The sequence below is a fragment of the Mus musculus genome, chromosome 8, assembly GCF_000001635.26.
Source record: "Mus musculus strain C57BL/6J chromosome 8, GRCm38.p6 C57BL/6J".
In the NCBI taxonomy this organism is placed as follows: Eukaryota; Metazoa; Chordata; class Mammalia; order Rodentia; family Muridae; genus Mus; species Mus musculus.
In genome coordinates, this window is record NC_000074.6 from 59,845,601 (window position 1) to 59,857,021 (window position 11,421).

The window sequence follows — 11,421 nt, forward strand, 5'->3', positions numbered from 1 at the left end:
AAACAAATAGCCCTAAAAGCTTGATTGTTGCAAGCAGCTTAAGTATACCCTTCAGGATAAAGAGTAAAATGTTAAGTGTAACCTCTAGTTTGATTAGGTTCATGTAAGATAATTTCCTGAATTAAAATGAGCTATGTAACATACCATAAAGCCACCATTAATCATAAGGCTAGTATTATATGCTTATTCCAAGGAATTAATGTTTATAAGGATGGAAACCTTGGACAATTAGTTTAAATATTTTTCTCTCTCACATATATGCTCTTGAGTACTGATGGTCCTTTAACACAACTTATTATTTACAAAAGCACTTAGTTGCTCACCTATATAATCTATCAGCTAGGCTTTATTTCTGCACTTTTGGGCTCTCTCTGCTTCATATTTATTTGTAAGCATCATAATAACTAACTTAGATCCTTATGTACATAATTTTACATTAAAATTAAATTAACAACTGAATAACAGATGACTAGAGATTGAAAAATAACAAAAAGTAATGGGAAATCAGAGCTTAATTTCAGTCTAATCAGCACTCAGATTAAGCATTGCCTTAAAAATAAAACCTTGAGGGGAGAAGGATCTTCTGATGAGAGGATTGCTTCACTCAGGAACTCACAGCATTTTTGCTGCCTGCAGAAGACTTTCACCAAATCCAGACAGACAACATCATAGCATGGAATTCATAGGCTCCCACCCCAAACCAAGGAGCAATTGACAGGGATTTCATGGGTTCATGGTTGAAGGAGTAAATTTTCTTTAAAGGTATAGCTGCTCCTTGAGCCACTGTCCATTAAATGTCCTGCCATTTTGATGAAAAGGAACAGCCTAAATTAGAGATAATGGGCTATTAACTTAATTATTTAAAAGGGCATGTGACCTTGAAGGGTAATCTGTAAAGACTGGATCTGGGATGAGTTAAGAGGACTAGCTGAGGATCAATTTAACTAAAACATATTGTATAGAATTTTCAAAGAATTAAAATGTAGTTGGCATTAAAAAACCAAATCAACTAACAGTACCACCCAGAGCTCCCAGAGACCAAACCACCAACCGAAGAGTACACAGGGAGCGATCCAGGGTTCCAGCTACATATGCAGCAGAGAATGACCTTATCTGACATTAATGGGAGAAGAAGTCCTTGGTCCTCTGAAGGCTTGATGCCTTAGCATAGAGGGATGCTAGAGTGGTGAGGCATGAGTGGGTGAGTGGGTGGAGGAGCATCTTCACAGAGGCAATGGGGAGGGAGGAGAGGGTGAATGGGAGGAGGGCTGTAGAGAGATAACTGGGAAAAGGAATCTCATTTGAAATGTAAATGTATAAAAATATTAATGAAAATATCCAAGAAAAACTAATTTTCAGGTAGAAAAATTTTATTATGATGTTCATAGTCATTTAAAATAATGAAATAGTAAAGTAAAAGTGCAAAATATATTGTGTTACTCTAAAAAAAAAAAAAAAACCTTCTCTAAAAGAAAAATGTTGCTTTACCTAAGGTGGAAAAGCATGCTATAATCACTTAAAGCTTGACTAAATCTAATAGTCTGTCTCAAATATTTGGGAGCTATCTGGGTTAGAAAAAAAACTGGCATTTTAAAATTATCACTAACACATGTGCATATATGTGTTCACTCTGTTATGTTTCTTTCAGCTGTTGATAGAGGCTGAGCCTCCTGTTGTCCGGAGAGAACAAATGACCCTTTTCTTTGAATTTCAGAATGTCTTGTACTATCATTTAGGCAATATACATGTAGTGATCCATAAAGACTTGGCACTAGAATTTTGAACACCTACAGTCAGTCTTACACAAATTTGGGGAAAACAGAATATCTACAATAATGAATAAATGTGCCTGTTGGAAAGCATGTCTTTCTTGATGATACTGACTATGGCCAAGAATGTAACTTTATAGTACTGTCTCAAATTCAGGTAATTTTAAACATTACCACAGAAACAACTGTGAATTTTAAAATAATTTCTTTGTTTGGTCTTTAAGTAAATATTAGGGTAATTTTTAATCATATCAATTTTTGATGATTTGAATCATCCTTTTTCTCAATTACTTTACACTGGTTTTGAACATGGACGAACTTGTCTAATGACACACAGGATATGTTTCTCACAGGTTTACAACTTGGCTCAAATACACTAAGACAAATTTTATTTGGGTAATTTTCTCCATTCCACATTATAAGGAAATATTTAGGGCACATGATTTCATGGAGTCTCAGTCATGAAATAAATTTAACCTCTTGGTTCAATTTTCAATGGGTAGTGCAGGGATGAGCTTGCCTAATACATTGCATAAGTATATAGGATCTTTCTACAAAATCTTGATGAACAAAAATGGGAAAATAGGTTTTAGAAGTATAGGTTTGAATAGGCAATTGTAATAATGTAGGGCCTTCAGACAACTTCCTCTCTGAATTAGATGAACCATATTGTAAACTTCACCAAAATCTTTCAAGGTTTTATAATGCCCTGATTCCCCGGTCTGCGACAGTGATTTAATGCTCCTTTGTTGATATATTTAAGATATACGGGCCGGGTGTGGTGGTGCACGCCTTTAATCCCAGCACTCGGGAGGCAGAGGCAGGCAGATTTCTGAGTTCGAGGCCAGCCTGGTCTACAAAGTGAGCTCCAGGACAGCCAGGACTATACAGAGAAACCCTGTCTCGAAAAATTTAAAAAAAAAAAAAAGATATACTTTGTTGGAAAATGATTCCTTTATAAAATTGGTCTTGTTATGAGAATGTAACCTTGAATAGATAGTCTTTATTCCATTTGATCTTTTTTATTTTCTACTGGTATTCCTATTACTTTCAGACTATATATCACATAAGTCCTAACATATGAAAAAAATCAGTAATAATTAATTTAAATTGGCTTAATATAATAAATCTTTTACAGTTTCATTGTAAAACTTTTAAAATCATTCAAAATAGAGAAAAAAGATGATAAATATATTGTATATCACTGCATGTTCCATAATTACAAAGTCGATGTCAACCTGATGATTTGTATTTTTTGGAATAAACCCTAGTTATCAGAAATCTACAAGGTAATGATAATAAAAATACTACCAGAAGATAGAAAAGTTTTACAATTATCTATTTTATTATATAATAGCAAACTATAAAATATAAAGGTATTCAGAAAACTGACTCAATCCATTACAAGTAGAATGATCCTAGATCATTATTTCAATGTTATTGATATGAAGACTCACTTATGCTGTCTGTGTACCTGTCCCCAGTTATTGCACTGCAGGAAGGTGTGGGACATTCTCTTTCTAACATCACTGTTTTCATAAGATGTCTCACTAATTTGGTACTGCATAAGAAATAGCACTGATACATAATATCTTAGAGATTCAGATAATTTCTATTCTTCACTACTATGCAATCTTATAAGATGGTTCTGATATGTTAGTCTGAGATTCTTCATCATGTGTATCAAATAATTCATATAAAACTGGTATTAAACAGTGTGTTAAGACACATAGCCGACTTTTTTAACCTTTCCTGACACATGGTCTTTTTCATGATCATGCTACCATGTTACTTTATCTGAAAGCAGCCTTTGCCAATGGCAAATATGGGAGTGGGTAGTTAGGGGGGCACCCTCAAAGAAGCAGGGTAAGGGGAGATGGGATAGGGGGATTGTAGAGAGAAAACTGGGGAAGGGGATAATATTTGAAATGTAAATAAATAAAATATCCAATTTAAAAATATGTCTTTACTGTTTTGTATTGCTGTGATGGCACACCATTAGCAAAAGCATTTGGGGAAGTAAAGTGTTTATTTCAGTTTCAATGCTCTTGATCACAGTTCCCCATAAAAGGAAGTCAGGGAAGCAAGGCTAGGATCTGGAGGCAGAAACTGAATCAGAGCACTGCCTTGCTGGGTTTACCTTGCCTTGCCAACCCTAGTTTTCTAAACAACTCATGACCACTTGCCCAGCCATGGCATGATCCCATGTAACCCATGACCCCAATGTCATTCATTAATCAAGAAAAATGCTCTATTGGATAGAGGTTTTTCTCAGTTGGAGTCCTACTCTCCAGGCAATTATAGCCTGTGTGAAGATGGAAAATAAAAACATCAGCTACAACAAAACTACTATGAAAAATCAGAACAGTTGTCCTCAAAAGTAATGACATTTGTGGAACAGATAATGGGGATGCACAGTGTAACTGCTATAATTTGCAGACACCTGATTACGCTTTCATAATTTTATAGCAATATTAGGCACCCAAGAGGTCAGTACAGAGCTCAGAGGCAGCTGAACAAACTGGTAGGTGTGAGAAGAGTCAATATCTCTACATCTTGAATTAAATTTAAATCTTTATATCATGAGTCGAATCTATGACAGATTATAGTTGAATATGGTATCTATCATTTAAGCCTAGCATATAATTCCACATGTGTTAATCAATATATAATTATAACCTAATGTGTTATAGGGTCATTAAATATTTGGATCTAAGTTATCAAGTTATGGTGTTCACACGTATTAATGACACTATGAAAAGGAATTATTATTATTATTATAATTATGCCCCTTGTAAAAAATGTATTGCTTGGATTTTCATTTCATTGTTTCATGAGTATTTTATAATAATAGCTGTGGTTTGATTAGAATACCATAATAATGAAAACAAATCCTTGAGTAAAAGAAGTTAAATAGCTATAATTAAATAAGAAACAAATGAAAAATTTAAGAAGCATAATAAACATAGAGGAGATTCAGATTTTTTTTTTTTTTTTTTTACTGAACATTATTTATTCAGGAAATGAGTTGAAGATAGACACACTCGTGTTTGTATATTTATGTGTATGGGTTGTACAGTGCTAAGGGTCAAATTGAGGGCTCATTTATGGTAGGCAAGAATTTTTCAAGTATTTTCAGATTTTTAAAGTATATATAACAATTACAGACTTCCAAATTTAAACTCTTAATAGATACTCAGTGTATAATTAACAAACTAGAACCAAATGGAGTATTAAAAATTATTAAAACCAAAAAGAAAATTTTAGTAGGCATGTTTTTCACATTTCTCAATTTTTACATGATAAAACATCAACTTAAAATGTATTTTTATAAAAATTGTTATCTTGTAGCTGCTATTACTAGCAGTGTAGACAGTGTGTCAGTCTTTTGTATTATTTTAATTACAGTTACCTAAATAGTGTGGAAAATGTCTGATCTCAGAATAGAGGGGACTGGCTAGCACAGAGAGTTTCTCAGTAAACTCTAATAAAAGGGAAATGTTTTTTTTTTTTCATATGAAAATATTTTGTCAGAGTTTAGGGAATATGAAATGCAATGAAGCTAGCTAAAATTCATCTTGACTGAATAACCAAGAAAGCTATATAAATACCTATGTGTTTTAGGTTTTACATTATTTTAGCAATATTTATCTTAAAAAGTAAAGGAACAATCTTACCAAAATAGAGTGACTTGGTTACCACTTATTAGATTATTAGTGGCCTACCATAAACCCTGTTGCTTTATATTATGAACTACTAGATGAGGAAAGACAAACTATTGCTTTCTCTAAAATCATAGTTTGTATCTTCTGATAGGGTTCAGGTTATATACACATCAAAATTTGCAAATATGGGTGTCAACTATTGAAAGGAAATAGGTTTCAAAGAATTTGAAACTTCTGCATTCCGATATCATCGCAATATATGACTACTGTCTTCATATGAATTATAAAAACATCAATATCTCTGATTGAAAACTATGTCAGAAACTGAAAATACATTTTGTAAATAATTTAAGTATATGGGTTTAAATGTATGTATTATATCTTTTAAGATTCATTAACAAAGATAAATACTTGTTGAATTTTAATGTGATGCCAGTAGCATTTAAGTATCTTCTCTATTTTGTTTTATTTTCAGTTATATCTTCCTAATAATGTACAAAGAATCATGTTCAAAGTCACATCACAGGGTTCATAATGAAAACTTTTTAAGAGAAATGTTAGAGTTCTTTGGCATTTGACTTCAGAATCTGAGATTTTAGAATCTTAGTTTAATTATTCTTTGAATAAATAAGATATAGCATGCTTCCTCATGTGGACTAGAAGAAATATAAAACCCATGCTTAGAAAAGCACTGTTCCTATACTTAGTCATTTTGCCACATGATCCTATTCTAAATATGTTCTGACAATTTCTGATTATGGGTTGAGAGTTATCTTAAGCAGAGATAATTTGTCTCTGTTTTTTATGTTTACATAAGCTTAAAGTTTCTTTTTTTATTTTTTAAATTATAATTACACAATTATCCTGTTCTTTTTACTTTATCCTAAATTTCTCATACACCTTTATTTTTGTTTTTTTGTTTTTTGTCAAATTCATGGTGAATAGACATGCCATAGTGGGCTCATGAAAGTATCAACCTTACAAATAAAAATAGAACAATTAAGAAAGAATGAGGATGGGAGAAATTGTTTTTGTTGGGGAAGAGTACACCAACTGGTTGTCTAATAACAAATAGCCGAGAAACATACATGCAGGCACCACTTATAGACTGAACAGGTTACATTTAGGAATATGTGTACATAGTCATATAATGTATGCAATGACTTTTAATGACTTCATTTTTTTTAAAAAAGTGATACAAAGATACAGCAATTTTAGAGATAATAATTGGTAAGCCCAAAAGATGCTTAAATTACTACAAAAAGTAAACTCAAATATCTCATGTTCCAAGGATTACCGAGTTATAGCGCATAGTAGGTGGTAAATGAGCTAATAAAGTACATAATATAATTCTATGCTGGAGTCCAAGTGTTAAGTGATAAAACAACATTTAACATTAAGCGTGCAGTAATTTATATAAATAGTTGGTAGGAAGAGAACACATTATGCTATAGTAGAAATAATAGCAGAATAATCACAGTATTCATGTCCTCTTGGTAGCCTGATAATTTATGTATGTTATTTGGAAAATAGAGTATTCATTTATGAGAAATTTTATAAAACAAAAGAAAATACAAAGTGAGCTTGATTCTCTGTTGTCTGAACTCTAGAAGATGGTGATTTTCATGAATGTAATTAGCTTACTCTCTAAGATTAATTTCTAGTTGATAGTGACTGATTTGCTTAGGGGGAATTTAATAATCTTTGTTTTTTACTTCAAGATTTCATCATCCTTTCTTCAATCTCCAAGCACTACAACCTGCCTGATGCTTACAAAATATTTTTCAATGTGTAGACCACCACTGTCCTCAAAGCTTGCATGCAACCTCACATTTATTTCATATATTATTCTACCCTTGTGGGCCCGTCTTCGTATTTGTAGGAAACTCTTCCTTTTCCTTTTGACAAAATCACATCTCCCCTGTGACTGCCATGTTTTCTAGTTTTAGCGTCAAAAATATCTTCTCTAAGTTTGATTTTTCTATCTCTAGGCAGATTCAATACTGCTCTCTTTACTTGTTAAATTTCAATTTCAATGACATAAAAACTATCATTGTAGCCTTGCATTTCCATTTTAAAATATCATAAATTATATGTATAATTGATAATCCAAAATTTCAAGTTTTATTACATTTATTATTTAGTATCTTTTCCTCTCTCTGTTCCTCCATCCTTTTCCTCCCTCCTTTCTGTGTGTGTGTGTTATCCTTTGATCAAGCTTACCTACTTAAACAAATTTCATTTATTAATTTTTCTTTGAAAATTTCATATGATATATTTATATCACATTCTTTCCCATCATTTAAATCTCCCCAGATCCTCATTCAACCCACCCAGCTTCATGTTTCTCTTTCTCCAACAAAGAAACTCTGAGTATCTTCATATCTATGGGAAGGACTTTTGATGGGAAGGACTTTTGTCCACTTCTCCTCCTTCACACCAGGACTTCATATGGATTGAGGTGTGTAGGTCTTAGGAATCTTATCACGGTCTTGATGAATTCATATGTATATCAGCCCTGTTGTGTCTGTAAGACAGTGTTTCCATGGCATTGTCCATCACGTGTGACAAAATCTCTCTCCATCCCCTTTAACACACACACACACACACACACACACACAGACACAGACACACAGACACACACACAGACACACACACAAACACACACACACACACCCCACACACACACACAAACCTTGAGAAGAGGATTTATAAAGATATTCCATTTATGAGGTAGTGCTCTAAAGTTTCTTACTCTCTGCATTGTCCAGATATAGGTCTTAGTAATAGTTCCCACTAATTGCAGGAGAATCTTCTTTGATATGAGCTAGTAATGCACTGCTTTATGATGTGTGTCATTAAGAGTTGTATTATTCCTTGTTTATGTGTGCTCTCCCCACAGCCTTTAGAGGGCTGAATCAGACCCTGGTTTGCCCCAGTCGCCTAGACTACCGAGGGTGGAGTCTTCTGACCTGGCCCCTGCCACATCTGTAGTTTTCTATAAGAAGCCACTGCCTGCTGAGCAGTTGGGCTTGTTTTCCTGAGGAGATCCTGACAAAGCGATGAGATCCTGGCAAAAGTGGAAATGAGTTTCCACCCTTAAAAAATTCAGACTCAAGAATTAAAGTTGAGAACTTTGTATTGTCTTCTTATTTCTCTAACCATCCTTCCCATCCTTCCCCAGTTTTTCTTTCAGGAATCCAGTAACCCGTGGCGGCTACATTTATGTAGCAGAATATCAGTATTAGAGTCCCCTTTGGTCCAAAAGCTGTCTAGTATCGAGTTCTTAGCCTCATTGACAGCATCAGGTACTGGTTCCATCTCATGGAATAAGGCATAAACTCAATAATAAATAATTAACCATTTTTTTAAAGAACTCTATTTAATAAGAGACATCTCAATTTTCCCTTCTTCAGTTTTGAAGAACAAGATTATCTGCATTAACTACTGTATTTCACTGTTGAAATTGTAGCTAGTTTTGTTCTTTTGAGGGTATCAGTAATTTAGCTTTCAAAGAACTTTTATTATTCTCACCATTACTCTCATTATTATCCTCTGTATTCCATATACTTCCTCTTATTCTAGGACTATGCATCTGTTGAATTGTTATAGTAGGCTATCCACTGGTCTTTTTGTTCTTTCACGTTACCATCTTCATTCCACTAGGTATTCTTATTTCTCTTAGCATAACTATCCATCAATTCATTATTAATACTAGTACTAAAGCTGAAAATAGTATATGAGTCACAAGTTATTTAAAATGTATCTCTCCTTATTGCTTTAAATGTACTCTTTAAAATAAATGCATGCAACATAATATAATCACTATGGCCCTAGTTTTCTCATGCTAAACTTCCCTTAAGCCCCGCTCTTAGTGTTCCCTCTTCTTTTCAGCTCTTTGTTCCCTTTTAGTATTTTTGTTAATAATTTGCTGTTAATAATCAGTACTTACCATATGTGCATGGGTGCCTGGGTTTCTGTTAGAAAGTGGCCATACCACCAAACAAAAATGACTGTCTTTCTCTCTGCAACTAACAACTAGTAAAAAGTTCCCAAGTAGAGTAGAGCATCATATATTCCTCAACAATTCCTAAAGAATTTTTTTTCCATTTTTTATTAGGTATTTAGCTCATTTACATTTCCAATGCTATACCAAAAGTCCCCCTTACCCACCCACCCCCACTCCCCTACCCACCCACTCCCCCCCTTTGGCCCTGGCGTTCCCCTGTATCGGGGCACACAAAGTCTGCGTGTCCAATGGGCCTCTCTTTCCAGTGATGGCCGACTAGGCCATCTTTTGATACATATGCAGCTAGAGTCAAGAGCTCAGGGGTACTGGTTAGTTCATAATGTTGTTCCACCTATAGGGTTGAAGATCCCTTTAGCTCCTTGGGTACTTTCTCTAGCTCCTCCATTGGGAGCCCTGTGATCCATCCATTAGCTGACTGTGAGCATCCACTTCTGTGTTTGCTAGGCACCGGCATAGTCTCACAAGAGACAGCTACATCTGGGTCCTTTCGATAAAATCTTGCTAGTAATCATCAGGGAAATGCAAATCAAAACAACCCTGAGATTCCACCTCACACCAGTCAGAATGGCTAAGATCAAAAATTCAGGTGACAGCAGATGCTGGCGAGGATGTGGAGAAAGAGGAACACTCCTCCATTGTTGGTGGGATTGCAGGCTTGTACAACCACTCTGGAAATCAGTCTGGCGGTTCCTCAGAAAATTGGACATAGTACTACCGGAGGATCCAGCAATACCTCTCCTGGGCATATATCCAGAAGAAGCCCCAACTGGTAAGAAGGACACATGCTCCACTATGTTCATAGCAGCCTTATTTATAATAGCCAGAAACTGGAAAGAACCCAGATGCCCCTCAACAGAGGAATGGATACAGAAAATGTGGTACATCTACACAATGGAGTACTACTCAGCTATTAAAAAGAATGAATTTATGAAATTCCTAGCCAAATGGATGGACCTGGAGAGCATCATCCTGAGTGAGGTAACACAATCACAAAGGAACTCACAAAATATGTACTCACTGATAAGTGGATACTAGCCCAAAACCTAGGATACCCACGATATAAGATACAATTTCCTAAACACATGAAACTCAAGAAAAATGAAGACTGAAGTGTGGACACTATGCCCCTCCTTAGAAGTGGGAACAAAACACCCATGGAAGGAGTTACAGAAACAAAGTTTGGAGCTGAGATGAAAGGATGGACCATGTAGAGACTGCCATATCCAGGGATCCACCCCATAATCAGCATCCAAACGCTGACACCATTGCATATCCTAAAGAATTTTGACTTGTTCGATTTTATACCAGTCTCTGGCAGATAACACCAGTTATAGGATCTCCATGAATACAATAATGATCATGACAGAAGCCAGTATTTCACAGCAAACCTTTCTGTCATTTGGCTATCATACTCATTTTTGTTTTCTTCTATGGGGTTCCCTGAGCCTTGACATTGGCATTGACAAAGATGTTCCACTAATAGCTTAGCACCCACTGTGTGTGTGTGTATGTGTGTGTGTGTGTGTGTGTGTGTGTGTATGTGTGTGTGTGTGTGTGTGTGTGTGTGTGTGTGTGTGTGTGTGTGTGTGTTTGTGTATGTGTGTGTGTGTGTTCAGCACTTGGACCAGTTGAGTCTCTGCAGTAACTAAATGACCAGTATGAAATAAAGCTCCTTTGACCAAGATTAAGAACGGCCCAGGCTGAGATTTAAAATATAAATATTTTGAAGGCCATTTGACAACAAGTATAATAGCTTCCACATCAGGGACTATGATTTTTCTTGATTATTACAGTAGCTAGCATGGATTCTTTCATGGGGATCAGGCCTCATATTCCAACCAGAGAGCTGTTGTAATGTAAGAGTCATGCCACTGTTTCACTAGTGAGTAAAATGTGTTTGGTAAGTCCCTATTGTAATGTTGTAGTGGGATACTGAACTATAGTTATTTTCCATCTC